We start from the raw sequence: 6,295 nt of genomic DNA, 5'->3' as shown, positions 1-6,295 counted from the left end.
TAGGGAGTATTCTAATTTCATTCATGTATATGTAGCTGTCCAGTTTTCCCAGCAACACTTATTGAAGAGGTTGTCTTTTCTCCATTGTATACTCTTGCCTCCTTTATCAAAGATAAGATGACCATATGTGCGTGGGTTTATCTCTGGGCTTTCTATCCTGTTCCATTGATCTATATTTCTGTTTTTGTGCCAGTACCATACTGTCTTGATTACTATAGCTTTGTAGTATAGTCTGAAGTCAGGGAGCCTGATTCCTCCAACTCTGTTTTTCTTTCTCAAGATTGCTTTGGCTATTCAGGGTCTTTTGTGTTTCTATACAAATTGTGAAAATTTTTGTTCTAGTTCTGTGAAAAATGCCATTGGTCGTTTGATAGGGATTGCATTGAATCTGTATAGTCATTTTCACAATGTTTATTTTTCCAATCCAACAACATGGTATATGTCTCTATCATTTGTATCATCTTCCCTGGTGACCAAGCTGGTGGCCGAGGATGGGAGCTGGGTGTACATGGTGGGCATGGTGCACTTCAGCGATGACAGCAAGAAGGACATGGTGAAGACCATCTGGGAGGTGCAGCCCGATGTGGTTGTGGTGGAGCTGTAGCAGTACCATGTGTCCATGCTGAAGATGAACGAGTGTACACTGCTGCGTGAGGCCAAGGAGATCAGCCTGGAGAAGCTGCAGTAGGCCATCAGGCAGAACGGGGTCATGTCGGGACTCATGCAGATGCTGCTGCTGAAGATGTCCACCCACATTACTGAGAAGCTGGGCATGGCCCCTGGAGGTGAGTTCAGGGAGGCTTTCAAGGAGGCCAGCAAGGTGCCTTTCTGCAAGTTCCACCTGGGTGACCAGCCTATCCCCGCCACCTTCAAGAGGGCCATCGCCACCCTCTCCTTCTGGCAGAAGATCAAGCTGGCCTGGGGCCTATGTTTCCTGTCAGACCCTCTCAGCAAGGATGACGTGGAGTGGTGCAAGCAGGACCTGCTGGAGCAGATGATGGCTGAGATGATCGGCGAGTTCCCCGACCTGCACTGCACCATTGTGTCTGAGCGGGACATCTACCTGACCTACATGCTGAGGCAGGCAGCCTGGTGCCTGGAGTTGCCGCGTGCCTCTGATGCCGAGCACAGAAAGTGTGTCCCCTCCGTGGTGGTGGGCGTTGTGGGCGTGGGCCACATCCCTGGCATCAAGAAGAACTGGAGCACTGACCTCAACATCCAGGAGATAATGATTGTCCCCCTGCTGTCCGTCTCTGGCAGAGTGTCCTGGTTGGCCATGAAGGCCGCCTTCTTGGACCTCCTGGGCTACGGCCTGTACTGGTTGGGGCGCCATGCCAGCAGCCTGGTCTTGTCACTGCCTGCCACCCAGTTACTGCCTGCAGAGGGCCCCCGAGGCCTGGCCACACAAGTAGGAAGGACAGAGGGAGCCACCACGTCCATCCAGGGGGCTGCCCGTGGCTGCTCCTGTGACATAGCCAAGGGGCACAGGGGCCGGCCCCCTGAGGAGCTCCTGGTTGCCACCCCCCATGGCGGTCCAGCTTAGCCTCGCCTGCCCTGTCCCAACCCACCCAAATAAAGAATTATTTCACTGTCAATAAAATAAAATAAAATAAAATAAAATAAAATAAAATAAAATAAAATAAAACTACCCTTCATCACTGTCTTATAGTTTTTTGCATACAGGTCTTTTGTCTCCTTAGGTAGGTTTATTCCTACGTATTTTATGCTTTTTGTTGCAATGGTAAATGGGAGTGTTTCCTTAATTTCTCTTTCAGATTTTTCATCATTAGTGTATAGGAATGCAAGAGATTTCTGTGCATTAATTTTGTACCCTGCTACTTTACCAAATTCATTGATTGGCTCTAGTAGTTTTCTAGTAACATCTTTAGGGTTCTCTATGTATAGTACCATGTCATCTGCAAACAGTGACAGTTTTACTTTTTCTTTTCTAATTTGTATCCCTTTTATTTCTTTTTCTTCTCTGATTGCTGTGGCTAACACTTCCAAAACTATGTTGAATAATAGTGGTGAGAGTGGGCAACCTTGTCTTGTTCCTGATCTTAGAGGAAATGCTTTCAGTTTTTCACCATTGAGAATGATGTTGGCTGTGGATTTGTCATATATGGCCTTTATTATGTTGAGGTAAGTTCCCTCTATGCCCACTTTCTGGAGGGTTTTTATCATAAATGAGTGTTGAATTTTGTCAAAAGCTTTTTCTGCATCTGTTGAGATGATCATATGGTTTTTATCCTTCAGTTTGTTAATATGGTGTATCACATTGATTGATTTGCATATATTGAAGAATCCTTGCATTCCTGGGATAAACCCCACTTGATCATGGTGTATGATCCTTTTAATGTGCTGTTGGATTCTGTTTGCTAGTATTTTGTTGAGGATTTTTGCATCTATGTTCATCAGTGATATTGGCCTGTAGTTTTCTTTTTTTGTAGTATCTTTGTCTGGTTTTGGTATTAGGGTGATGGTGGCCTCGTAGAATGAGTTTGGGAGTGCTCCTCCCTCTGCTATATTTTGGAAGAGTTTGAGAAAGATAGGTGTTAGCTCTTCACTAAATGTTCAATAGAATTCACCTGCGAAGTCATCTGGTCCTGGACTATTGTTTGTTGGAAGATTTTTAATCGCAGTTTCAATTTCAGTGCTTGTGATTTGTCTGTTCATATTTTCTATTTCTTCCTGGTTCAGTCTCAGAAGGTTGTGCTTTTCTAAGAATTTGTCCATTTCTTCCAGGTTGTCCATTTTATAGGCATATAGTTGCTTGTAGTAATCTCTCATGATCCTTTGTATTTCTGCAGCGTCAGTTGTTACTTCTCCTTTTTCATTTCGAATTCTGTTGATTTGAGTCTTCTCCCTTTTTTTCTTGATGAGTCTGGCTAATAGTTTATCAATTTTGTTTATTGTCTCAGAGAACTAGCTTTTATTTTATTGATCTTTGCTATTGTTTCCTTCATTTCTTTTTCATTTATTTCTCATCTGATCTTTATGATTTCTTTCCTTCTGCTAATTTTGGGGTTTTTTAAAAATTCTTTTTCTAATTGCTTTAGGTGAAATGTTAGGTTGTTTATTTGAGATTTTTCTTGCTTCTTGAGGTAGGATTGTATTGCTATAAACTTCCCTGTTAGAACTGCTTTTGCTGCATCCCATAGGTTTTGGGTCATTGTGTTTTCATTGTCATTTGTTTCTAGGTATTTTTTGATTTCCTCTTTGATTTCTTCCATGATCTCTTGGTTATTTAGTAGTGTATTGTTTAGCCTCCATGTGTTTGTATTTTTTACAATTTTTTTTCCTGTAATTGATATCTAGTCTCATAGCATTGTGGTCGGAGAAGATACTTGATACCATTTCAATTTTCTTAAATTTACCAAGGCTTAATTTGTGACCCAAGATATGGTCTACCCTGGAGAATGTTCCATGAGCACTGGAGAAGAAAGTGTATTCTGTTGTTTTTGGATGGAATGTCCTATAAATATCAATTAAGTCCATCTTGTTTAATGTGTCATTTAAAGCTTGTGTTTCCTTATTTATTTTCAGTTTGGATGATCTGTCCATTGGTGAAAGTGGGGTGTTAAAGTCCCCTACTATGATTGTGTTACTGTTGATTTCCCCTTTTATGGCTGTTAGCATTTGCCTTATGTATAGAGGTGCTCCTATGTTGGGTGCATAAATATTTACAATTGTTATGTCTTCTTGGATTGATCTCTTGATCATTATGTAGTGTCCTTCTTTGTCTCTTGTAATAGTCTTTATTTTAAAGTCCATTTTGTCTGATATGAGAATTGCTACTCCAGTGTTCTTTTGATTTCCATTTGCATGTAATATCTTTTTCCATCCCCTCACTTTCAGTCTGTATGTGTCCCTAGGTCTGAAGTGGGTCTCTTGTAGACATTATACATACGGGTCTTGTTTTTGTATCCATTCAACCAGTCTACGTCTTTTGGTTGGAGCATTTAATCCATTCACATTTAAGGTAATTATCAATATGTATGTTCCTAGTACCATTTTCTTAATTGTTTTGAGTTTGTTTTTCTAGGTCTTTTCCTTCTTTTGTGTTTCCTGCCTAGAGAATTTCCTTTAACATTTGTTGTAGAGCTGGTTTGGTGGTGCTGAATTCTCTCTCTCTTTTTTTAACAATTTATTTATTTTATTTTTGGCTGTGTTGGGTCTTTGTTGCTGTGTGCAGGCTTTCTCTAGTTGTGGCGAGTGGGGGACTACTCTCCGTGTGGTGCACGGGCTTCTCATTGTGGTGGCTTCTCTTGTTGTGGAGCACGGGCTCTAGGTGTGTGGGCTTCAGTAGTTGCAGCACGTGGGATCAGTAGTTGTGGCACACGGGCTTACTTGCTCTGCTGCATGTGGGATCTTCCCAGTCCAGGGCTTAAACCTGTGTCCCCTGCACTGGCAGGTGGATTCTTAATCACTGCACCACCAGGGAAGGCCAGTGGTGTTGAATTCTCTTAACTTTTGCTTATCTGCATAGGTTTTAATTTCTCCATCGAATCTGAATGAGATCCTTGCTGGGTAGAGTAATCTTTGTTGTAGGTTTTTCCTTTCATCACTTTAAATATGTCCTGCCACTTCCTTCTGGCTTGCCAAGTTTCTGCTGAAAGATCAGCTGTTAACCTTATTGGGATTCCCTTGTATGTTATTTGTTGCTTTTCCCTTGCTGCTTTTAATATTTTTTCTTTGTATTTAATTTTTGATAGTTTGATTAATATGTGTCTTGGCATGTTTCTCTTTGGGTTTATCCTGTATGGTACTCTCTGTGCTTCCTGGACTTGATTGACTATTTCCTTTCCCATGTCAGGGAAGTTTTTGATTATAATCTCTTCAAATATTTTCTCAGACTCTTTCTTTTTCTCTTCTTCTTCTGGAACCTCTATAATTAGAATGTTGGTGTGTTTAATGTTTTCCCAGAGGTCTCTGAGATTGTCTTCAATTCTTTTTTCTTTATTCTTCTCCCTGGTAGTTATTTCCACCATTTTATCTTCCAGGTCACTTATCCATTCTCTGCCTCAGTTATTCTGCTATTGATTCCTTCTAGAGTATTTTTAATTTCAGTAAGCATGTTGTTTGTCTTTGTTTGTTTGTTCTTTAGTTCTTCTAGATCCTTGTTAAACATTTCTTGTATTTTCTCCATTCCATTTCCAAGATTTTGGATCATCTTTACTATCATTACTCTGAATTCTTTTTCAGGTAGTTTGCCTATTTTGTCTTCATTTATTTGGTCTTGTAAGTTTTTACCTTGCTCCTTCTTCTGTAACATATTGTTTTGTCATTTCATTTTTTTTTTTTGATGGGTGGTGCTGTGTTCCTGTCTTACTGGTTGTTTGGCCTGAGATGTCCAGCACTGGAGTTTGCAGGCAGTTGGATGGAGCTGGGTTAGGAACTCTTGGAGGCCTCACTCCGATTAATATTCCCTGGGTTCTGAGGTTCTCTGTTAGTCCAGAGGGTTGGACTCGGAGCTCCCACCACAGGAGCTCAGGCCCGACCTCTGGCCTGAGAACCAAGATCCTGCAAACTTTGTGGCATGGTAAAAAAAAGAAAGAAAGAAAGAAAGAAAGAAAGAAAGAAAGAAGCAGTACAATATCAAAGAATAAAAAACAAAATACAATTAGAAAGATAAAAAAATATATTAGGAAAAATAAAACTATAATTGAAACAACTGCAACAAAGTATAATAAAACCACAACAGAAAAAAGGAAATAAATAAAGGGGGGGGGGGAACAAGCCAAAGGAGAGAGCAATAACAAAGTATAAAGAATAAAATAAAAGTAGAAAAATAAAAGATTTATTAGGAAAAATAAAAATATAAAAGAATGAGCAACAATGAATCAACAAGGTAAAACAGAACCCCAATCTAAAAGAGGAAAAAAAAAAAAAAAAGCCTTGGTTATGGGGGCGGAGTTTAGTCGGGGGTGGAACTTAGGCTGGGGTGGGACCTAGGCGGGTGGGGGTGTCACGTTTGAGCATGGGGCGGGGCCTAGGCTCAGGACACATGGAGCTGGAAAAGGCCCTGGGGGACAGGGCCTAGGCGGGGCTATGTTCAAGCATGGGGCGGGGCCTCTGCTGAGGACCTGCTCAGAAGGGGAGAGGCAGCTAGTCACAAGGAAGGCCTCTGGAGTGTGGAGTTCCAGAGTTTGGAGGTAGGGCCCTGAGTGAGGGTGTGTGGGTGGGGTTTAGGCCCAGATCGTTGGAGGGGGTCTCCGAGTGTAGAGGTAGGGCCCTGGGTGGGGGTGTAGGGGCAGGGCTTGGGTTCTGTGCAGCAGGAGAGAGACTCTGAGGG

The 6,295-nt window shown here is 41.7% G+C and overlaps 1 pseudogene; it reads left to right on the top strand.

The window, feature by feature from the left end:
* The first annotated feature begins 460 nt into the window (after positions 1 to 460).
* Positions 461 to 1,412, top strand: LOC103005645 (traB domain-containing protein-like; annotated as a pseudogene).
* The last annotated feature ends 4,883 nt before the right edge of the window (positions 1,413 to 6,295 follow it).

Source organism: Balaenoptera acutorostrata, chromosome 1 (genome assembly GCF_949987535.1).
Source record: "Balaenoptera acutorostrata chromosome 1, mBalAcu1.1, whole genome shotgun sequence".
Classification (NCBI taxonomy): Eukaryota; Metazoa; Chordata; class Mammalia; order Artiodactyla; family Balaenopteridae; genus Balaenoptera; species Balaenoptera acutorostrata.
Note: the sequence above shows the minus strand (reverse complement) of the source record. Positions and strands in the feature narration are given on the sequence as shown.